General features: G+C 39.8%; 1 protein-coding gene and 1 pseudogene across 8 annotated transcripts in view; both read left to right on the top strand.

Annotated features, from left to right (window-relative positions):
• OSBPL3 (oxysterol binding protein like 3) overlaps nt 1-24,679 on the top strand; it is a 178,810-nt gene that overhangs the window by 58,511 nt on the left and 95,620 nt on the right. Inside the window, exon 1 of one of the 7 annotated variants that reach the window (XM_079151140.1) lies at nt 19,620-19,725. The exons of the other annotated variants lie outside the window; for them this stretch is intronic. The gene's annotated coding sequence lies outside the window, so the exon portion shown is untranslated. Of the gene's footprint in view, nt 1-19,619; nt 19,726-24,679 lie in introns of those variants that run through there. 7 annotated transcript variants of the gene reach the window in all.
• LOC306668084 (ADP-ribosylation factor-like protein 2-binding protein) lies at nt 4-8,224 on the top strand (annotated as a pseudogene). The gene has a single exon. The product of its transcript is annotated as an ADP-ribosylation factor-like protein 2-binding protein (transcript).

Below are 24,679 nucleotides of genomic sequence, written 5' to 3'. Positions count from 1 at the left end.
TGAGCTTGTTTTGGATTTCACATTAGCCCTGTGGTTCTTTTTGAGGAGGACAATCCATCATTTTCACCCAGAGGGTGTGATAGAGGAGACAGGGATGGACAGAGGTCCTCCCTGAAAACCTGCAGCTGGGCTTTGTGGGTTACACAGATATTAGGTTTGGCAGCGAGGCTGTGAGTCAGGAGCAGGTGGACAGGCTAGAATGATATCAGCCTAGGAGCCAGGGCAGAGCTGGTGGCTCAGTGAAGTCAGAGGACACCAGGAGGGGACATAAAGCTGAGGTGGAGGAGGACCCCGGGGGCAGCCTGGCATAGCCACTTCCCAGCTTTCACAGGAGCCTGCTGTGATGATGAATCTCGGGGTGCATTTTTATGTCCCAATTATTTGATGAAAGATACCTATTTGTGGAACCAAACTTTCCTCCCACCCTGATTACACAGCCACACTGTTCCCTGATGAGGGGATTGGTCCCTGGTTAAGGAAGTCAGGGCACAAAGAGGCAAGTTAGCACAAGGTCATACTGCTGGCAAGGGCAAGGCTACCTTTAGCACCAAAGTTTGGGTTCCCCCTAGTCCACCTCATTACCTCTGCTGGAACTTTCCATGAGTCCAGACAGTGGAGTGTTTGTGTGTCATCATTATGATCTCTTACCTATTTCTTTTCTATTTCTCGCCTAAATGGTTATCTTTCTGAGGCAGACTGATCCTGTTAATCCCCACCACAGTGTATGTAAATTACCCCATAATAATTGAAAAAGATAAATATCATCCATAATACGAAAGATGTAAATGATACAGAGATAGCAGTTTGGAGGTGTCTGCTGTGAGTCAGCCACTTTGCTGGACCGCAAAACACCTGGATTGGTCAGAGGAGATACTGAGAAGTTGCTGGAAGGTTCTGATACTTCCTAATTCACTTTTCATGTGTCTTCCCTTTGAAATTTTTTTTTTTTTAAATCCAGCAATTTGATGTTTTCTATGAAAGTCGCACTTCAACAAAAAGTTTTTAAAAATTCCATAATATGAACTCTCTTTCTTGCTTTCATTTCCAAACAGGGAGAAATTTACCAAAATTAGAGTTTTGGGACAGTGGCAAAAAACTACCAGCCCTCCCAGGCATAGAGGATCCTTATGAAGGCTTTGTAGGTCTGAATGGGAATAGGTGGGATTTCCAACATGGACCAAACCCTGCATTTGCCCATGAGCTTAGATTACACTGGGAAAGGTGGGACAGAGCAGGTGCACTTTCTACTTCCTGATGCTGTAGCCAGGGTACTGTCACTGGAGTTGAACTTGAAAGGCATTTTCCCCTAAAAGAAGTACATTAGCACTGTGCTTTGAATACATTGCACAGGCTTCGCTGGACTGGCATGGGTGCATGACCATAAGTGAACCAGCTTCTATGGGGAAAAAAAGAAGGTGATGGTTTAGTAGTTTGAGACTGGTGATTTACAATTACCTTTTGGAGCACAACCTCTCAAGGGTTGGCATTGTCTCTGCTTGCTGTTTATCTTCTGCTATTGACTGCAGACAGTGCAATTCAGGCTTTTCATTAGTTTGTATTGTGCTTTTGACTATTGATTGGTTGGTTTGTGTGAATATGTCTGTACATACAGGTATCTATTTTAAACTACCTGTGGTATTTCTGAGAAGTAGGGTTGTAACTTTTTTTTTTTTTTTGGTAATGCAGTCCTCATGTATCTGCAGGCTAAATATAAAGCAAGTGTACAGATTAAAGATCAACTAATGGTTTGAGAGTGTGAAGGTCATTTTCACATTACATCCAGATTTTGCTGTTAGTCATTCTGTAAGGGTTTTAAACTGGGTCCCTGGTTGCATATAAGTAGACTTTCAGAGACCTAAGCTGATGCTCCCCTCAAAATAGAAGAAAACCTTTGAGAACAAGTTTTGTTTCTGAATATGACTTCAGCGACTTCTCAGACGAAGATGTATTTGAGTCCCATGATGACTAATGTGGCAGGCAGGGTTGACAAGTCTTGCAATTTGCATGGGCTTTTCCAGGTGTTCAAGGTGCCTTTGACTTGACATTTCATTCTTTTCTTTCCATGAGTTCACTAGATGATGCAGATGTAGAAGCCTTTTTGTGTGGACTGATCTGAAATTGTAGGCTCCCATGTTGGCATCGTGTTCCTCATTGGTTTTCAATTGAGCATGCTATTTTAAAGGAGTCTTGGTAGGGTTTTCAGAATGTTCCTTTTGGAGTTTTCAAGGGATTTTAAAAATTGAGATATAATTCACATACTATAAACCTTACTCTTTCAGAATGTCAGTATTTTATTTTTTTCAGTATACTCACAAATTTATGCAACCATCACCATCGCCACTCTCTATTTAATTTCCATGTCCCCATTTCTCCTGCCTCCAGCCCTGGGCAAATGCTAATCTACTTTCTGTCCCCACATATTTTCTTATTCTGAACATTTTATTTAAGCTGGATCATATAATGATATGTTTTTTTTTTTAAATCTGAATTCCTTCATTTAGGATAAACTTTCAAGGTTCACATTGTAGCATGATGCAGTATTGAATTCTTTTTATGGATGAATAATATTCATGTTATTGATAATCTACCTCTTATTTATCATTCACCAATTGATGGACATTTGGATTTTCTACTTTGGGTCCATTAGGAATTAGACCATTAGCTCTTACATTTAAGTCTTTGGTGCACTTTGTATTAATTTTTATGTGGTGTAATATAAAACTTTAATTTCAAGCAGCTGTCCATAATGTCCATGAGGACGTGTTTTCATGTTTGGGATTATACTTGGGAGCAGAATTACTGAGTCATATGGTAACTCCCTATTTAACATTTTGAGGAACTGCCAGACCATTTTCCAAAATATACATTCCTGTATAAAGTTTCTAGTTTCTTCACATCCTTCATAGTATTTGTCATTGTCTGCGTGTTAATTAATAACTATTTTTAAATTATAGTCACTCCAGAGGATATAAAGCAGTATCTCATTGTGGGTTTGATTTGCATGTACTTAATGTTAATACTGTTAAGCATTTTTTCATGTGTTTGTCAGTCATTTTTGTGTCTTCTCTGAAGAAATATCTATGTAGTTATTTTCCAGTTTTTAAAATGGGATTGTTCTGAGGTTAGGGATATAGCTCAGTGGTAAAACAATTGTCTAGTGTGCACAAAACCCTGAGTTCAATACCTACCACTTCAAAAATTTTTTTTAATGTTGAAATGTTGAGTTTAAGAGTTCTTTATATAATCTGGATACTAAACTTTTATCAAACATATGATCTGCAAATATTTTCTCCCGCACTCTGGGTTCATTTTCTTAATGTTATCCTTTGAATTCTAAAAGTTTTCAATTTTGATGAAATCCAATTTATCTTTTTCCCCTTTCTGTTGCTTGTGCTTTTAGGTGTCATACCTAAGAAAGTATGACCGAATCCAAGGCCAGAAAGAGTTACCCCTATTTTTTTTCCGCAGAGTTTTGTAGTTTGTGGTTTTTAGCTCTTACATTTGTCTTTGGTGCATTTTGAAATAATTTTTCTGTGGTGTAATATAAAACTTTAACTTCATCTATAATTGTTTTACATGTAGATATCAATTACCATTTGTTGGCAAAGCTGTTCCCTCTCCACTGAATTGTCGTGGTCCTTTTGTGAAGAGTGAACCAATCATAGACGCGTATGCATTCCCTGTCTCTCCTCACTCTTGCGCCTCCTGAGACGTGTGCCTGTTAAACCTCTTTTCTTTATAAACAAAAACAGATTGCCAATGAATGTGAGAGTTTCTCACTTTTATGCTACTGACCTGTCTGTCTTCATGGCGGTACACACTGTCTTGATTCCTATAGCATTGTGGTAACTTTTGAAATAAGTAAGAGTCTTCCAATTTTGAAAAGGGTCTTTTTTTTTTTTTTTTTTTTTTTTTTTAGTGTGACATTAATGTCCACCCTACATCCTCATATGCTTTGAGATAACTTTTCTTTGTCCTCCTAAATCATATGTGAAATGTTATTTCAAAGTGGCCATGAATTCAGTTTCAGGTCTCACCTTAATATTCCTGTGTAAATGGTGTGGATATAGATGGAATCAAACATGTTTCAAAAGTTTGACTACTAGCTCTGTCTTGATGTCTTAACTACACAATGAAGCTGAAGACCCTAGTCAAAAGATAACCCTGGGAACCAAATCATGTAACCAACATAAGAACAGCTGGCAAAAGGCTTTCCTTCTCCCTTTAATATGGTTCTGAATTCTTCCTTAAAGTCAGACTTTCATTTTTGTGTAGAAATCATTTTTTCCAGAGCAGAATTGGATTGGTAATAGTGAATTTTCTAGTCTCTTCTGTGATATTGTTTGTAGTATAGTGTTTCAGACTTAGTGCACTAAATGTTTCCAGCGTCTAGAACTTTGCTTGGCCTATACAGTAAGTGCTCAATGAACATTTGGTAAGTGGATAATAATGATTCTATTTTCTTGTTGACTTGCGGAAATATAATGCTAATTGCTTGTACATATGTTTCTAAGTAAGCCCACACAACAGTTGTGTGAATATTTAACCACTGATCTCACTAATATTTGCCACAAGATTTTTCTTCAAAGTTTATCCAGCTAACTTGGAGTTTTAACTTTCTTGAGTGGTGCATCTTTCTTATAAATGATGGAGAGAAAGATCTTTGCCTGACCCAGATATTTCTTCCTCTTATAGATAGTATCAGATTGAAATTGAAAGGATGGAGTCTAAATAGTAAACCTTAGAAGGTAAGGGGAGTAGGGAAGTTGGGTAGGGATGAAGATATGTGATATTGAGGGACTGAAGAGGGACTTCTAGGAAGGATGGAGTCAAACAGGGAAGCATGTTCTAGTCTCTGAATGTTGCTTATTGTCATGGTTTCTCATGACTCTTGAGATCCCCCAAGTCTAGGCATGAAACTGCAAACAGTATCCATGTGTTATTACTGACTGATGTGAGCCTGATTTACAACCAAAGAATGGTGCCTGTGCTTGTTGAGTTATTCTGTACATCATGGATAAAGCAACCTCTAAAGTAAGAGTAATCCTTTCATGGACTCATGGGATAACTGAGTTTGAAAGCTATTCAGGCTCATCAGGGTAAAGGAATGTTGGCAGATGGGTAGGAGTTGCCTCAAACAAAGGATGTCATTGTCAGATAGCTTTGGAATGAGTTCAAAAAAGGAAACGTGTTTGTGTTTTGTGGTGGTTGTTATTGCTGTTTAACTGCAGAATTTCTGAGAGCCTTTAGTGTGCCAAGAGAGGATGTAGGAGCAGCAACCCCCAAAGATGACTGGTCTATGGGGGTTTCATGTCCCCTGTAGAGAGATCCCTGAGGAACTGGTATTCAGAAGGGTACATTTTAAGTAATTGTGACCCAGGATAACACCTTCATTTTTCAAACTTGAAGTCTGATTTCTTTGTCTTTTTGAGTTACTGTTTCTAAGAAGGATCATATCTGCTGATCCATAAAATCAGAGCTGTGTCATACTGTCAGGGAAGTGAGCACTTAAGCCAGGAGCTACAACTAAACTGATGAAACTCTGTATGTACTTATAAAATATTCCTAAGATATAAATTTTTGTTACTGTTTTTAACCTGTTACTTACATAACTCAGTCTCTGTGGTACCTGATAATCTTGATCTAAAGCACTCTCAAATTCAATTTCTGCAACTTTTGTTCTAATACTCCTTGAGAGGGAAGACAGGAAAAGGATGGAATAGGACCTATGAAAAACAAAACCACTGACTTCTGCTGTGGAACGAATGAAATGTGGACAACTAACATCTTTTCCTGGGTGGCAGATAAGCTCGTCATGACTGGAATGCATGGATGGAGTTCTGCTGTGTCCAGTTGCAGATGGAGGCACTAGCCACTCCTTGTTCCTAAAGATTCTTCTTCTTTCCTCCCTCTACTCAACGTTTTCCCTTTCTTCATCCAGATCTAATAGGAGTTATTTAATTATCTGTAAAAAGAAAGGTGTGTGTGTGTGTGTGTGTGTGGGCTTGAAGGCATCTGACTTCCAGTTCATCTAGTCTGCGTGGTGGTGGAGAATGTCACTATTGTGGTATAACAGCCGCAGGGCTGGGATTCCCAGCGTGGGTAGTTTCCATTCACACCTCTAGTTTAAAAAGCCAAATACCACTGTTTTTCTTATCTGTGTTCCTGGGAGGTTTCTGCTTTAAGCACGTGGTAACTGTCCACAGGAGTGGTATTAGATAGATTCTCTCATCTTGGAAAGAGGCCTGTGTTTCTCCATCGACTGACACAACCAGAGAAAGGAGGCTCAGAACAAGGGGTATTTGAGTCAGAATCTGAGGTTGATGAGTATTGGGGCAATCAGAGAAATATAGATGAGGTGAACATTTTAGGAAAAAAAAATGCAAACCAGAAAAGTAATTACTGTTTTAATTTCAGTGCTATTTCTTACTAATTTTGAAAAATCAATCAAAAGAAAAAAAGTTCAAAGGAGAAAGTAAAATATCACACCAAAGTCCCAACCAGAAAATAGCCAGCATGCCTCTGTGGGCATAGTGAGAACGATAACTAGAGGGTAGGTAAGCAGTGGGCAGAAATAATGGCATATGACTGAGTTCAAACAAAGCCGAGTTCCAAAAGTTAAGCATTCAATTTCATTTTACTGGACCTTAAAGAAAGGGAAAAAAATTTGCCAATCTTCTGAAGATAATTTTTTATCCTAAGAGTATGTGTTCTTAAGTTTGGAAAAGAGATGAAAAGCCACCAAGAGGTTGGGAGGCAGAGTGGGTTGAGCATAACTGGATGATGTGATGAACGATCTGATGCTTCCAGATGTCTGATGCTTGCTTTTTTTGTTTTGTTAGAACTCATGCTCTTATTTCTCTTGGTCATCCCCCTACTTGTTTAATCCCACTCAATGCATTGTTCAGCATTGCTTGTTTTTACCATGGCTTCTTGTTTTGGTATTTAGCATTCAGAGGATTTTTATGGTTTTTTTTTGAAAAAGGTTTTGGGCCAGGCACACTGTAACTGTAATCCCAGCTACTCTGGATGCTGCGGCAAGGAGATCTCAAGTTCAAGGCCAGCCTCAGCAACTTGCGGGATCCTGCCTCAAAATAAAATAAAAAGGGATGGAGGCGGCGCCCGGCATGGAGCAGCCTGACTGGGCCAGGAGGCCGGGCTGGCGCGGGGCTGCGTCCCGGAACCTGAGACCCGACCTCGCGCATGGGCGCTGAGCAGGGTCGTTGGGCAGCCAGTGGCCTGGGCGGCGAGGCCTCCTCCTGGTGGCAGGCTGCTGTGCCCTCGATGCGGGTGTGGGCACCATGGAACAGGGCGGAGGCTGGGTTTGGCCATGGGCCGGGTAGGAGAAGACAAGTCCACTCGCCCGCACAGTTGAATGCAGGCAGCGACCAAGGACACCCTAGAGGAGGAGAGCCTAGCGCTGTCCTCCTCCTCTGCAGAATTTGAAGCTGTGGTTAGTTAGAGGATATTATCATGGATGATGAGTTCCAGTTATTGCAGATAATTTCATGAAGTTTGAAGATGCAGAAGAGAATAAACTCATCTACGTGCCCATTTTTAATGAATATATTTCTGTGGTGGAAAAATATGTTGAAGAACAGCTCCCGAAGCAGACAAGATTTCAGCACGGCGACTTTTGCTGAAACCACGTGGCTGCTGACATATTCGACATGCTGCTCACCTTTACCGATTTTTCTGGCTTTAAAAGAAGTGTTTGTGGACTACAGAGCAGAAAAGGAAGGCCGGGGACTGAACTTAAACAGTGACTTAATGGTGGCTTCATTGGGCAAATCATCTTCTATACCAGCTTCCCAGAACAATCTGTGGTACCAGGTCTACCCAGGCAACAAACAGGATCTTTCTGGATGTCACCAGTCTAATAGCCTCAGAGAGACTTCAGGTAATGACAATAGAAGAGTCCATCTCGGAAAGACTGTTCTGCAACCCTTGGTTTGTGTTAAGTATTAATAGGTCAGAAACAACATGACCTGACCTTCTGGACCCATTGCTTCTGCCATGCCATCTTGTAAATGTGCTTCTCCTCTCCCCCTATAATTACCTCTCAGGTACTTAAGTCAGACCCTTCTGATCAAGCTCATGTCAGCCATTCCACCTGGAGAAACTTCCCCAGAACATGTTGGTGTGTCTAACCATCACCATGAACCCTCCTCTTTCCAGCAAGCTTTGCATGAGTCCTCAGCTCTCTTTTACATGGGTCAGAGTTTCAGTCTCTTTTGCATGAGACTCAGCTCTCTTTTACATGGGTCAGAGTTTCAGTCCTTTGCCCTCAGTGGGGTTTTTGTTTGGAAGCATTTATCTAGGGAGTTACTCGAGCTAGCTGCCTGTTCTAAGATTTCTGTATCTCCTCTGATCACATCTTGTGTTGGCTCTTGGGATCAACTTAGAGAGATATCCTTTACCTAAAAGCTAAAGTGAAAATCAACTCCCAGTCTTTTAAAATATTTTTTTAGTTTTTTTTTTTTTAGATCCATTGACATATTTATTTATATGTGGTGCTGAGTATTGAACCCAGGGTCTCACACATGACAGGCAAGTGCTCTACCACTGAGTCACAACTCCAGCCCCTCAACTCCTAGTCTTAATATATATACAGTCCTTGTAACACTGTCTTCTGCTGGTCCTGGTATAGTCTCACTGTTTCTAAAAGTCTCTTTCTAGCATTATTTTTGAAAAAATATTTTTATAGATGAATACTCTGGTTAATTTAGTGAATACGATCTTGGAACTTCCATGATTATTCATCTAAAGACCAAAGTATTATGTGCTTTGTGCTATTTAGTAGTTAGTGCTGTGAAGGTAAAAATGCTTTTCATATTGGTTGCACCTGTTTTACTGGCACCCACGAATGTCTGTTCTGTGCTGGAAATAGGCTGCAGCTACTACCTTTCTGTCAATAGCACATCAGGTGCATGTTTTCTTAAAACCCTTTCTGTGTAAGTCAGTTGGTTGGGTTTTCTGTTGGAGTCGGTAGGGACTCTGCAATTTCTTCTTCCTGTGAGAATATGTCCTGCCATGATGGTGTTCACTGGTCTAGTTCAGCATGAGTAGGAGGCAGTGGACAGCATTACTAGTCATCTGTCAGATTTGGTTTAGTACAATATTTGGTAGATTATTACCAGAAAACGTATGTCACATCTTTGAAAAAAAGAAAAAGAAAAAAAAAAAAAACAGTTCCGTTCCCAGCGTATACTTATGATTTTTATTTTTTATAGTAAAGATAAGAATCTGTGCTGATTTTTCACTTATCTGTTCTGGTTTTAAAGGATGTGCAATAAGCTTTGTGTTTTTCTATGCTAATGTGTCATTTGTTGCTTTTTATACCATGAGTAAAATATGAGGTGTTTTGCAAGAACCATCATTCTAAAAAAAAAATAAAAAGGGATGGGCATATATAGCTCATTGGCAAAGTACTGGGTTCACTTCCCAGTACCACACACACACAAATATTTGAGGATTGTTGCCCATTACCTTTGTTTTTGAAAGACAACTTTTCTATTGCCAAATTGTTGCCAAATTACAACATTGTAGAGATGTTGTAATTTATACTCTACTAGCAGTTTATGAGAATACAGTCTTAAAATGGGAAACTTTTAAAGCTATCCATTTTTCTCAAATGGTGGCATTACTAAACTGGGCAGTGGCTTAAATAAGTTTGAGTTGGTAAATTAGGCATCAGATTGTAAGAAAGCTTCAATGTTGGGAATTAGCTGTTTTCTTGGTGAGGTTCTCATTTCTTTGCCAAATTAACAACTTTGCTGCAGGCCACAGGTCAAACTGTAGCTATTGGGCAGCTTTGTTGAGCTTTCTGTGACTTTGTTAATTGCCTGGGGACCGTCTTAAAAGACTGCTCACCTTTTCTTCTTCACTGTAAAAAGGTGCCTGGCTGAAGATTCTTTTTCCACCTTAGGATAATAGAAAGTGGTAAATATTTTCATCTACTCAGAAAATTGGCAACTGACAATGCTGCATCTATTTCCTGCCACTCTGACACTTGACATGGTTCTGTTGGAGTAGAAAATTCAACACTTGACATGGTTCTGTTGATCGTCCTCCCTCTTGGGGGCCATAGGCATGCTATGTCTCCATGTGTAGTTGCTTTTTAATATTAATAATCAATATATCATTAGAAACTTATTGGAAATACATTGGGAAGATTTTACTATATTGGGACACAAAATAGTACACAATAAAAATTTAGCAGTAATACATAGATAAAATATATAAAAATAAACAATTTTAGCTATGCTCAAGTTAAAAGGAACCTGTGATTGCTTTGGTATAATAATTTCTAAATATAGATGGATAAAGAGGCATTCCTCTGAGCTTGGTTGTGGTGTTTAGCCTTTGTTGCTTTCCTAGTTTTAATACTTGATTCTAGAGATACTTTACATAATAAAAACATTTAGGTTAGTCATAAATATAATTTGTGCTTTCCCTATGTTTAGTCTAATTCTTTGAGAATCAGAATAAGATTGTAATCCACCATTACATGAAATAGAATAGACTAAATATTAACTCTAAGTTGATTTCTTTGCCCTTTAATAAGAGTAAAAACTTTTCACTGTTAAACACTGGAGTTCATGGTGGGAGTGGTTTCTCAGAAAATCTAGTAATGTGTTTGTTCTGAAGATTGAAGGCTGGCAGATCATGGTGCCCTCAGTTTAGCTGGGAGACAAGGTTGTATTAATCTAGCTAGGAAATAAGGTTGCTTTGGTCTGGGCTGCCATACAGAGAGAATGTGTACTTTGAGAAGAAACACAGATTGTACTTTTGAAGGTTTTTCTTATTTTAAACTATCTATAAAATGATATAATCATTACTAAAGAAAAATAGCTATAAAAAGGCTGGCAGAAAAAATAAAGAGACAGATTCAGCCTCAGAACACTTGGTGTCTGTCTGCTGTTTCTCCACCGTGCCGACGCCTCCCATCCACCTAGGACCCCTGACTGTTGGTAGGGACATGACATTTTGTTGTTGTTGTTTCAAATTATAATATTTTGCCTTGTATTGCAGGCTATTGTCTTAATATTGTGCAGCCACCATAAGCCTTTGGTAAATGACCTATGAACTCCATACACTCTTTTGGTATCATTCCTAAAGGGTTTTCAGTTGAAGTTGTATGAATTGAGAATCTGAACCTTTTAGGGCAGCTCATCCCTGTGTGGACACAGTTCATCGTACCTTTGAATTTAAACTGGGCTTATTGCTAAAACTCCCTGTGGAACTCATATTGAAAACCCCTTGCCTATTTTCCCCTATATATCATTTTATCTAGACAGTGAAATGAATGGAAAAGAAAATTGCCTGGATGTGACTCAGTACATTTAAGTTTTGACCAACACACTTGGCAGTGACTCAGCTGTACCCCAGCCATAGAAGGCAGAGGGAAGAACACACCTGGAAGGTGTTCTCATCTTGTGCTAACAGAAAAGTGGGAGGAAGTAAGCAATTTAGATTGTTGTTGCCTAAAACTGGACTGTCCAGTATGAGAGCTATGTGCATTTAAATGATTTAAAATTAAATAAAACTTAAAATTCAGTTTCTTAGTTGCACTGGCCACCTTTCAGGTGCTCAGTGGCCACATGTGTCTACAGTCTATGGTAGCACCTAAAATCTATTGTGTAGCTCTGGTCTACACACAAATCTTTTATTTTCATGATCATTCAGGGTTCGCCCCTGATCTAATGCATTGGTCCCCATTCTCCCTCACTCCCTCTGCTTTCAATCACAGAGAAATCTATGCAGGTGATTTTGAAAGAAAGTTCATTGTTCCTTTTGGTGCTTGAGAAAACTGAAAAGCTATGATTGGTGACTATGTAAATCTCGTCTTAAGGAGAGCTAGTCTTAAGGTCATAGTAGATAATTCTGTCATCCCTCTTGCTAAGAAAAATAGTCTTACAGTCAAGGCAGGCTATTTTGTTAGATTGACCTAGCAGGGCAGTTCCTGCAGTAATTGAGATCTGAGTGGTTTTCCCCATGGTCCTTTGCACTATTTTAGATGGGTATAAGAATGTTAACATTTTTATACTCAGTTTCCACAACTTAGTAGGTTAAAACAATGACAAAATTTATGTAGCCGTCAGATCTGCAATTTGGGCTGACTCCATGAAAAGAACAGGTTTCTGCTCTCTTCAGTTTCATCTGGGATAGTGAGAAAGGTGGGGGCGAGAACATTTGAAGGTTCACTGAGTTACACCTCCGGGAGGTGATACTCTTCTTTTCCACATGGGCCCCTTCATGTTTCCCTCCACATTGGCTAGCTTGGCTTTCCTCACATCATGGTGGCTAAGTTAAAGGGAAAACATCTTGAGATGAGATAAAGCATCCAGTGAAAGCCGAATTGCCATTTTTATCATGGCCTTGGATGTCACACAGCATTATTCCTGCTATAATCATGAGACCCAGATTCAAAGAGGAAAACACAGACTCACCTGTGAAAAAGGGTCAGTGTCATTTTGTTAGAAGAGCATGTGGGATGGGATATAATTTCTGTGGTCATCTTGGAAAAGTACATCTTCCATGCCTGGTGATGATGAATCAGCAATTGGCATCAGCTTGCTCTTCACCATAAATAAGCCTTGAAGTCTGGAGATCGAGTGCATCTCGTTTTCAGGAGTTATGACCATCAACTCCTCTGGACTGGGACTGTTCTGCTGTTGGGTGTGAGCATGAGGGAGTTGCCTTTGAATGGCACTTGGAGTCCTTCGATGAAAGATTCTATGGAAATACTAACTGGTGCATTAAAACACCTCAAGGTACTAAGCGCCCTAACTCAACTGATGTTTGCAGTGAATGTATGATGTAGAAAAACTGACAGTGAATTTCAGGATCGTGGTTGCTGAATTTGATTTTTAAAGTTAATATGCTGGAATCTAGCTGAGTTTTAATACATTATTCACACATGACATTTTGAGTTACATTTTCTTATTTGCAATGGATACTTTTATTTGTAATTTCTATTACCTGGGATTCTTGTAAACATCTGAAAAATTAATGATTCATGTTCACAAAATTTTAAAGTTCAATAAATGAGTACTTAAGAATTTTTTCCCCTAACTTGTGAGATAAAAGAAGTTGTAGTAAAAATCTTTTTACAGCAGCTAGTGTGAGAAGGAGAGGATGCTGGTCATCAATTCGATAAATAAACAACCTACCAGCTACCAGGTCATGTGCTAGTTATTGGAAATAAAACCAAAAAGGAACAAGACAAAGTCTACACATTGTTACTTATTCATATGCCTTACTGGGGAGAATAAAATAATCATTGTGCAGTTAATATCAGTAACAATCAGCAATAGAGATGCTTCTGAAATTTTCTTGCCTTTTACTCTGTAGTCCACCAAAATCCACCCCAGGTTTTTGTTTGTTTTTAAACTTGTTCTCTTTGCGTTTTCTTTCTATTTCTTCTAATTTTTTTTTCCAGCTTGTACATTTAAAAGTAGCCATCCTTCCCTAAGAGTGCATAAAACATCGTGTCCCTCTTTCTTCCCACTACCTTCACTACATTAGTGATTTTCTTACAATGTATTGTTATTGCCCCTACAATTTTGGAAGAATAGCCCCAAAATAGATAGATCTTGGGAACTTAGTTTTATAGTTTGGGTTTAAACTCTCAGGTTCAGGGTGATTTTTACTGGGGTGGTAACAAACTTGAAGCGTGTCCATCTCATACATTAACCACCAGGGCGTCCAGTTTCTTGTTATTCGAGTGCTCACCTGATAGGCTTATCGAATGTTATTCATTGTTAGCTGAATTTTTTTGTGTCTGAAAAAATGATAAGTAGATTTTTATTATAGGAGATGAAGAAGTTTTCAGAAATTTACTTTCGCATTTCGTGGTGACTCAATTGATAGTCTTTTTTAGATAAGTAATGAAATGCTGTGTGTGGTTCCAATTGTTAAAACTCTCCCCTGCTTCCGCAAGCAGTTGTCAGTTAAGGGAGGGTAACAACACCCACTGATAAAATTTAAACCACCAGATGTTATTTTAAGTTCTTGGGTGGTGCTATCTCTTCTTACCCTTTAAACTGCTAAGTCACATCCTGCTTTGCATTTTAATTTGGTGTAAATTAGATGCAGCAGACACAGGTCTGGCATTAGATACTCAAGTGAAATCAAATACTAAAATAAAGAAGGTGGTTCTATGGAGTAAATCTATCCTTTCTGGATGCAGGATTATGTTATGGCCCTGGCCCAACCCTCGCTGTGCACTAGAATTGCCTGAGGAACTTCTCAAAAGCTGCCTGACCCTTAATCCCCTGAGGGGCAGGAGGAACTGGAATGAAGCAGGGCTGGGCCCTGGAATTGTGTAGAGGCTCCCCAGGGCAAGGCTGTAGTGCTCTCAGGGTTGAGAAATGTCTCAGGAGGTTGCCCTTCCAGCCCATCCCCCAACTTCGCCCTGCACATTCCTCTGAACCCTGCCAGATGCCACCCCATGTTCAAGGCTCCCTCCCTCTCGCCCTTCTGCTCACAACTCTGCTCACTGAGCTCTTCCCAGGTGACCACTTACTAGTCAGCCCACATTGAAGGTGTTCTGTTTTGTTTGACTTACGCCCATCTTCTTCAAAGCGGTGCAGTCCTTTAATGAAGCGCCTGTCAGTTTCCTTCACGGAGGAAGCTGTGGACTCGCAGTAAATACTTTAGGGATACATAGTGGATTGAATTTTCCTCAGTGTGACGACTCTCCTTTGGTATTCGAGAGCACACAGAAATCCATAAGTGTTTCTTTTGAGACAGGGAATAACAGGTTGAAAGTGACTATACTGCAGAGTAGGAGGAAAACTCAGGCCTTTTCTGATTCTTCCACCCAGGAGTGCAGGGATTGTCATCTGACCAGTGAACCCTCCAGTCAGAACGTTCATTCATCCTGATCTGGAGTGGTTCTTGGGACCCCCCTGGGTGACACAGATAACATGAAGGGGGCTGTCCTGCTGGGGAAAGTAAAGATGAGGAATGGATTCCTACTGTCAGTCCTCTTTGGAGAATGTGGGGTGATTTCAGGAGTGAATAATATATACTCAGAACTTGGAAAGAAGTTTTTTTTTTTTTTGGTTTGTTTGTTTGTTTGTTTGTTTGTGGGGGAGACTTGGGGGCAAACAATTAAAAGGATTCTCAGGATTCTTTGTTAGGGATTCTGTTTTTGACCCAGGAAGACAATCAGGGAAGAAGTGGTTGGCTACTTCCTATTGAAAGACAAAGAGGTGACCCAAGATTCCTAATTTTAAAGCATGCTAACTTCTTAGAGCCTATATTATTTGTATTAAACCTTTGAGAACTAAACATTAAGTGGTTTGAACGAGACTGAATTTTATTTTTCTCTCATGTTACTGTCCAGATAGGTTTATTTCTGGGCTGGCATGGTGACCCTAACATCCTCAATGAGGGGCATTCATTTCTGGGTCCAGTAGTCACTGTCTCATAGTCCTCAGGAGTCAGGAAAGGACAGAAAGCACATGTACATCTCTTTTTAGGATCATGACCTGGAAGAAGTATAACTTCTACTCACATCTTATTGGCAGTACTTAGTCACATGGCACAAGCTGGAAGGAAAGTGGAAACATGAACCTCTTTTTAGATAACCATAAGCCCAACGAAATCCTAAAAGCTTATTGTTAAAGAAGAAAGGATACTGGTGGACAAGAAGCCAAGTCATGAATGGTAACGTACCAAAAAATAAGATCTTCAAGTATCAGCCCACTTACTGGCTTGGATAAAAATAACTAAATGTCAAAAGAAACCTTAAATATACCATGAGTTCCATCAAGGTGCAGTAGGAAACTGAAGGACTGGAGGAGGTTGTGTGGTATTTCTACTTTTCAGGGGACAGTAGAACATGATCTGGAAGAGAATCTGGAAAATGTACATGTAACTGTTGACAATGTTTTATCAACAGAGTTGGCAAGTATTGATCACTATAGATATTGTTGACAAACAGAGTTTGGTCTGCAGGGCAAGCTCTTGCCAGGGGAAAAGCGTGTTTGGCAAGAGATTTGCTAAACTTATTAAGAGAATTGAACTGAGATATATAGCTGAGGATGGAGCTCAGTGATAGAGTGTCACTGCATTGGGTTCAATCCCCAGTACAAAAAAAAAAAAAAAAAAGAAAAAGGAATCCCTCAAAGAATGATGCTTATATTCATGTATCCTAGAAACATTTCAGATAGGTCATAGGAAAACAAAAAAAGAAAAAAATGTTATCACTCGTAGTCAAAAGACTTAAAATGGTAAGGCAATCTCAAAAGGAAGAGCTGGTAAGGCAATCTTAAAAGGAAGAGCTGGCTAAAATATTCCAAAATACATATATAATCTTATATAGATGACTGTGGCCAGTGAAGGAGAAAAATAGCTTCTATGAAAATAATGTGCTCTCTCCCTCAGCATGTTTTCCTGGCTTGACCATTCTTGCCACCAGTCTTTGTAAGTTACTTTCCCACTGAATGCTAAGATAAGTAAAATACACTTCCTAACTGAGATGTAGACCCAACATCTAGCAATAAAGATACAAAGAGTGACTCAAAATACAGGAAACATGACTAATACTTTGAGGTACTGCAAAAGTAGAGCAGGAGTCCAAAAAGAGAATCAGAACCATTTAGGGGGATGGGTCGGGTTGAGAAGAGGTTTCATGGAGAAGGTAATGGTTAACATGATTTTTGGAAGATGGAGGAAATTTCCAGAGGGGAGAGATAAGCCGGTTAAAAGGATGCTCCATGAAGGACTAGCTAGGAGATAAGTGTGTACATGTGTGATGCAGCTATGGACCGGAAGGAAGGTATAAAGAGCAGAGTGGCAAAGAGCTGCCTACTCAAAGTCAAGGGCATGGGTTAGATTGCCAAGAGCTAAAACTTGCACAAATATCAGCTAAAAAGAAGTGAGTAATGTCTGTCAAGGACCATGCTTAGTGCTCCACAGGCATTATTTCAGTCGCATTATTTCAGTACATCACCACAGAACCATAGGGGGTAATCCCATTATCTGTGCCTGTTTTCAGGTGAGGCAACTACTCAAAAGTTTAGCAAGTCCAAAGTCAGTTCAGTGTAACTGTATCCTGGAGGGTTTTGTAAGCTAGTCCTCGCAGCTTTTATCCTGTAAGTACTGGGACTTTGGAGCAGGGGAAAGAGCTTGGGGAATGAATTGAACAAGGGAATATAAGATGGATTGAAATGATGAGAGAAGAAGTGGAGTCAATTGCAGGCCTAATGGGGGTCTAAAATGAATTGGTGGTTTTAAGAATAAAGAATATAAAACCAATTGGAAGTGATGAGGTCAGAGTCAGGGAGAGCTACAGTCTTTACAGTATTGGGGAACCTGGGAGAGGGAGTTTGATTGGAATGAGGAGCAGTAAGTGTCTTAATCAGAGTCCAAAAAGTCTACAGCAGGTAACCACATGAAAGAGTGAGGAGCTTGCTCTTAGATTACCAGTAGGCTTGGTGCTCTAGTGATCCATCTAGGGCCACCCAGCTGCTATGGACTAGAAAGAGGGTAAAGAGCAGAGTGATGGACAGTTGCCTTAGCAAAGCCATGGGCATGAATAAGATCACTAAGAGCCAAAGCTTACACCAAGAAGTGGATGAAGGACAAAACTTTACTGAATGCCTATGTAACTGGGAAAGATAAATGAGAGCCAGTAAACAACACTTTAAGGTTAAGAGAATGTTAGCACTTCTATGTTCATTGCAGTACTATGCATAATAGCGAAGATATGAAGCAACCCAAACACACATGGAGTTGAATGCAGTAAGAATATAGTATATGGTCTATGCATACCATGGAATGTTATTTAGTCTTTAAACAAAAGGAAACTCTGCAATAGGCAATAACATAAATGACCCTGGAGGATGTTGCATTAAGTGAAATAAGCCAGTCACAAGAGTACAAACATTGCATGATTTCACTTACATAAGATATTTTAATAGTCACAGTCCAAAAAGCGAAACGATATTTGCCAAAGACTGGGAAGAAGGGGAAGGAGACAACCTGAAGTTTGTGTTTGTTTTTTACGACACTGGGGACCAAATCCAGGGCACTCTACCACTAAGTTATACCCCCAGATGTTTTTATTTTGAGACATGGTCTTGCTAAATTACTGAGGCTGGCCTTGTACTTGAGATCCTCTTACTTCAGCCTCAGGAGTAGCTGGGATTATAGGAGTGTGCCACCACCCCAGTTGGAAGTTATTGTTTAATGGTTATAGAGTTTCTTTTTCCAAGATGAGTAAATTACAACATTGTGCCTATAGTTAATGATACTGTGTTATACACTTGAAATGTGTTAATTTCCTGTTATGTTCTGACCATAATAAAATAAAATAAAAAATTATTATTACTTATTAGTTATACTTAAGTATATAAATATATTTAATGACTATATTTTGTATTAAATATACATTTAAATACATAACATGTTTACTGTATTATCTATTCAATACAGCATGTAATGTAATAAAAATATACATTTACGTATTTATATTACACATAAATATATAAGGAGGAACTAGCACAGTGCACTGCCAGGCTCCTAGTCAAGGAGACCTGAGGAGTGTTACATGAGTATGTTGGAATCATGTCTGTAAAGCTGACGTCAGGAGTGAACTGATGTTTACCAGAATTGATTTAAAGTTAGAAAACAGTTTTTCAAACCTGTATGATCCAGATGCACAAATAAGAGATAAGTTTCTGGGTGTGGACTTTCTTTGTTATAAAACACAGTTAAAAGGATTATTCCAATCTCTCTTGTTTTCCATCTCTTTTCTAAGGAGAGATGCTAACTGGGGAAACAGGCCAACCTCAAGAGACAAGGGGTGAACTCCACAACAGGGGGGTAGATGTGCATCCAGCTGAGTAAGGAATTCTGGTGCCAGTTCAGCCCAGACACACAGCAGGGGATGGAGTTAACCTGTCTTTTTGGAACTTCTGATGGTAAACTGTCAGGGGTTTGATCTGATATCAGAAGTCTCAAATGGGTGGATGCTGTGATGATGATTGAAAGAGAAAGGAAATTTGTGAAATCCTTACACCAATTATTCTCAATCCTGGTCACACACTGGAATTTACTGAGGGAGTATTTATAAGATGCTGCTGCGCAGGCCCATGCCCCAGGTTTTTGAATGACATGGTATAAGCTTGAGGACATTCTGACAGGCATTTAGGGGTTGGAATCATAACTCCATACTGATGAATTCTGTCATCTGCTACAAAATTTTTGAATGTTGAATGCAGTATTACTAAATAGGTGGGCAGTTCACATGTAGGAAAGGAGCCATTTTAGGTTAAGACAAGACATGCAGAATTACCCTAGTTTCCTTTTGTGGTTAGGTTCCTAGATCATAAAAATACTACAGATGAAGTATATCTTATTTCTTCAAGTTTATACCTGAGGAATGGGGGAGGGTCATTCTCCAGTCAGGAACTTGTCTCAGAAAGGGCCTGGATGGAAAGAAAATTCCCAGTATCACAGGGCTGATTGGTTATTTATTTATTTTTAATAATTCCTCTCATTGTAGGTCAAGGACATAAACCCAGAGGTCAGTTATATGAAGATCAATTCTTAAAGATTGGAAGACCCAACCTTTGGATGATTTGGCTGGAGCTAGTATACATATTACTTTTTAGGTCATTTAATGGTGACTCTTACCCCTGGTTCTGCACCAGAATCACCTGTGAGGGATTGGGAATACCAAAACCTGTCCCCACCGTAGATTCCAAGGTAATAAAGAGATCTGGGATGGGGGCCTGGTCATCAGTATTCTTAAAGTTTTCTACATAATTCCAATATGTAGTCAGAGTTGTGATCCATGCTCAATAAAGTGTGGACAATGCAGAGAGAGAGAGTAAGCATTTGAATCTTTAGACTCTTGACCCCTGTCTTCCCAAGGGAAAGCAATTACTATAAAAATGTTCTGTCAGGAAGTTGCTTGCCCTCAGGGGTGGAATGGAAATTTCTTTGGATTCTGATCTTCAGTATTCATCCCCACAATAGTCAAATATTGGTTCTTTTGACCAGACCAGTGGTCCAGATCCGCCAGTGCTTCACACAGGGACCCAGGGTCACTTTAAGTATCTGAGGTTATTATGATTAGAACATTCTTCTAGAAACTTCTGATCCTGAATGTCTGGTTTGAGGCACTGCAAGCCCAATAACAAAAGCCCTACTTTTGATCATGTAAGGTTGAGATCAAGGTGTTTCAGAAGGTGCCATTTCTAAAAAGGTGTGTATCTAGGATTAAAATAATTCCTTTTACCATGAACCAGAAATGAATGTTCCATTTTCAATTTTTTGGTGGTAATTAAGGACATAATTTCTCTGTTTTACTGAGAAATGTCATATTAACTAGAACTATATGCCTTATGATCTTCATGAGGGTTGTTTCCAATTCTGGAAGCAGAACCTGTTTATCAAGCCAAACCCAACAAAGTATAGACCCCTAGATCTAGTGGATAGATATTTTCTATGCCTCTGTTTCCAATATACTAGTTAATATTAAGTTGCTTTTTAAAACATCCAAGCGAGATGAATTATGTGGCTTTTATCTTTCTGCATTTGTTTTCATCCAAAGTAAGCATGCTGTTTTAATGGTTTTAAAAGTCTGTTCACACTTGTGGCATGGATTTGGGGAAATGTTAATATGTTGACAGATACAGATGTCTTAAAATTCTACAAAGTCCTTCACTGTTTTTGTTCGAAAGAGGGGCATAGGTTCTTATCTTGTGGTGCATATGCCAGGAGAGTAGAAAATGGAATTCACGTCTGTTGGGTGCTTATTCTATTTATTGTCCTCATTTTCTCATTTAGTCCTCACAATTCCCTGAGAGGTGAATATTATTTCCCAGTTTATGTAGGGGAAAAAACCCCACAAAGATGTTATTGCAGAATTTGTAATAAAGAAGCACTAATTTAGACTAGGTCTGGCCCTTCCCAAGGTACATATGTGGTATGTAGCTCTCCTTTCCATTGTTTTCCAAATGGGTCTTCTAAGTGAAACTTTATAGTAAAAAAAAAAAAAAGTTTAAAATAAGTCTGTGCCATTCATTGCTATTTATTCTTCACTATTTTTTAAAAATAGAAATCCATTCTCTTTCCCTAATAGAAGCCCCAGGATGGCAGATGTTTGAAAATCTTGTGCCCATTGTCTTTTAACTGAAACACTGGGTTTCACCAGGGCCTGGCCCATCAGCTTATCAAAGGTGGGGGTGGCAGTGGTAGAGAGGATCCAGATCATCTCTAAGGCCCAAGAAGGGTTTTGCCTTGGCCAAAGTGCATCTGGCTTTTCACACTGGGTGTGGTAACCTCCTTGATTTAGAGGAAAGGGAGAGCTGTCAGTCTTGTCCTCTTCAGCCTGGTGGTTTGTTGGCATGAAAGCAGGTCCCCAAACTGAATTCCACACACAACAAATACTTGTAAGAGACAGATTGCACAAAAGCAGCCATGAAAACTGTTCAGTCCCTCCAAGCACATTAATAAGGACTTGCAGGAGAGATTTGCTGGGCACAGCCCTCTGCAGGGGTGCAGATCAATCCCAGCAGACCCAGGAACTGTCTGGAGAGGCTGGAAAATGTTTTTTACTTGATTTGGAAGGTAGTCATGCACTTGAAAATGTACATAAATATATGTGCACTTATGAGCTGTGCACTTTATCATTACAAAGTTATACCTCAGTAAGAAAACTGATATAAATAAATTATCATCCTGAAGTCGTTCACAGTCTGTGAGCAGGGAAGCTATTCCATTTTATTCAAACCAGCAAACTCCTTGAGAAAGAGGTTTTCCATTGAAGGGCAGCTGGGCAGGGGATGGGAACCACACAGGTCTTTCTTAGGTATTCACCTCATCGTCTCAGATCCCTGAATCAGTGACCAGGAATCCTGTCCCCACATCCCTCTGAAGGAATCATTTCTAGGTTAGCACGGTAAAGATGGCTACTTGGAATAGAAAACACCTGGTCTTTTGAGGACTCCTGTCTAGTCCTTGGCCCTGCAGAGTCTTCTATGGTGGGTGCAATAGCTGCCTCTGTCCTGGCGGCCACCTTGGTGCCCAGGATACCTGATACTTGGGCTACTGCTGCCTTCATTCTTTATTTTACCCCATTTAATCGTAACCTTTCCTGATACTCAACTTCTTTTGCACTTTAAGCCTCCTTTGGCCATTTTAACTAAATTTGTGATTATAAGACTATCAGAAAGGTTTTGGGGGTGAAATAGATGTATTTTCCTGGGCAATAATCCAAAGCTCTTCCCTGCAGATGGACATGGGAGGAGCTGTGGATTCTCTTCCTTCTTCTCTGGAGGAGGAGAGGGGTGTGTGCGGTGCTGGTAAAGTCTGAACCCTAAATGCCAGCTTCCATGAGTATCAGATTTGGCCTGCTCACAGCCTTGTAATTGTTCTCTCTGAAGTTGGCAAGGCCACAAGATAAAGAGGACCCTTTTTATCAGCTGCCTCTAAGGTGGGGGTTGGGGGGGCAGTTATTACTGTTTCAGATTTGGCAGAGTTTCAGAATTTCTGTGACTTAACGTTTCATTGCCCATTTCTCTCACTCTCCTTCACATTTCACACTCTCCTCTTGTCCATACTCTTCTTTATCAGAACCTCAGCCTCAAAAAACCTAAAACAACAACAAAATACTCGCCCACACAAACAGAAATCCTTTTCCGTGGTGTATATGTCGTGGTAGCAATGGTGGCACGTACACATACACAGTCTCTCTCTCGCTCACTTGCTCTCTTTCTCTGTCAGTCATTCAGGGTTTCCCTCAAGTCGGTTTCTCTCTTCCTTGCAACAACAACAGCCAACAGTGTTATAAAACAAACTATGAATGTATCTTTACAGCTTTTATCAGTTTTAAACTAGATTAATTTGCTCCTAATTCAGGTACACTTAGTGCTGTTCCCATAAGTAAAGCTAACTTTATGGAGAGACTGATGTTCCTTCTCTTTTGGTGTGTGTGGTGTTTGGGGGAGGGAGTTAGATGGCAGTGACAGGGGGATGGACTTCTATGGCTATAGGTACCTTAATTTATTGAGATTTAGATATTTCTCCTCATTGTTTTGATTTGAGCTTATGGCTTTAACATACTCATTTTTAAAGAACTACATGTCAGAGAAGGCATAGAAATTTTAGCATTTAATAATTAACCAAAAGTTTGATAGCTAACTAGCTGGTTCTTGGACAATTATGTAACATTATGTACATATGTATGTATGTATGTATGTATGTATGTATTTAGGTACTGGGGATTTTACCCAGGGTTGCTTAACCACTGTGCCATATTTATATTTTTATTTTGAGGCAGGGTCTCACTAAGTTGCTTAGGGCCTCAGTAAGTTGCTGAGGCTGACTTTGAACTTTCCATCCTCCTGCTTCAGCCTCCTAAGATGCTGGGATTACAGGTTGTGCCACTGTCCCTGGCTCTTCTTTTAAAATTATACTCAGTGAACACAGTAACTGGGTGGATGGATTGAGTAAATATCTTTTAGTATTGTTAATATGCATGGGAAATTTGTAGAACTTACTGGAACTTAGTGTGCTGAATAAGTATACCCCTGGCTTTGTGAAGCCCAAACTTAGGCTGCGTTACCCTAAACTTAGGGCTGTGGATAAAGGTGGCAATTCTGGGACTCATTCTCTCTGAAAATCAGGGGGGCGGGTCTCCATCAGATAAGACCCTGAGATCTGCAAAGGTGGCAGGCAACAGCCCAGCTGTGACCACTTATAAGGGGATCCCTGGACTTTCCTGGGCACTGCCTTTCCCATCCCAGGTTGCCATCTGGGAGGTTGGTATTGTGCTGTAGAAAGGAATGGGGGGGGGGGTTGCCTCTGGCTCATGACATTCTTTCTCCCTCCTGCATCTTTCTCATCTAGCTTCCAGCTCTCCAAGATGGGGTAACAGCTATTCTCACCATGCCTGGCTACTTGGGGCTTGCAAGTTTCCAGCTCCACAGTTAAAGGACTGGGATAGTGCCGTGATTCAGTCTGTTGCCAGCTGTGTGATTGGGCAGGCAACAATTTGTCAGAGACTCAATTGTCTTCTCCATAAAATAAAGATAATATTCTCCCATCAGACCGTTGGTTAAATGAAACAGCATTTGTGGGAGTCCTTAATGTAGTCCTTGGCAGTAGGTTGTATGTACTCAGTAGTCATTGTTTTAATTATTAATATGCTAATAAATGTGGAAACTTCTGCTTGCGCCCACAGTTTTTGTTACATCATGTTACACTTTTTTTAGAAGATATTTTCAAAAGCCTTTGGGAGAACAAATCTCCCATCCCTCTCGAAAACACAGGGATTATAAAAATTGTAGTATCATATGCCTAATATTAAATTTACCTTTTTAACAACTTTCAAGGGTACCGTTCAGTAATATTTAGTACCACTACAATGTTGTGCACCCGCCACCACTATATCTAGTTCCAGAACATTTTCATCATCCCAAAAGGAAACTCCAGTAAGCTGTCACCACCCCGCCATCCCTGTGACCACTAATGGCCCTCCTACCTCTACAGATTGCTGATTCTGATATGTCATATAAACAGAAACATATGACGTGATCTTTTGTGTCTGACTTCTTTCACTGAGCATAGTTTTTCAAGGTTCACCTGTGGTAGAACATGTATCAGTTCTTCATTCCATTTACTATCTGAATAATGTTCCATTATCTGGCTTTCC

Source organism: Sciurus vulgaris, assembly GCF_902686455.1.
Source record: "Sciurus vulgaris genome assembly, chromosome: 8".
Taxonomy (NCBI): domain Eukaryota; kingdom Metazoa; phylum Chordata; class Mammalia; order Rodentia; family Sciuridae; genus Sciurus; species Sciurus vulgaris.
Note: the sequence above shows the minus strand (reverse complement) of the source record. Positions and strands in the feature narration are given on the sequence as shown.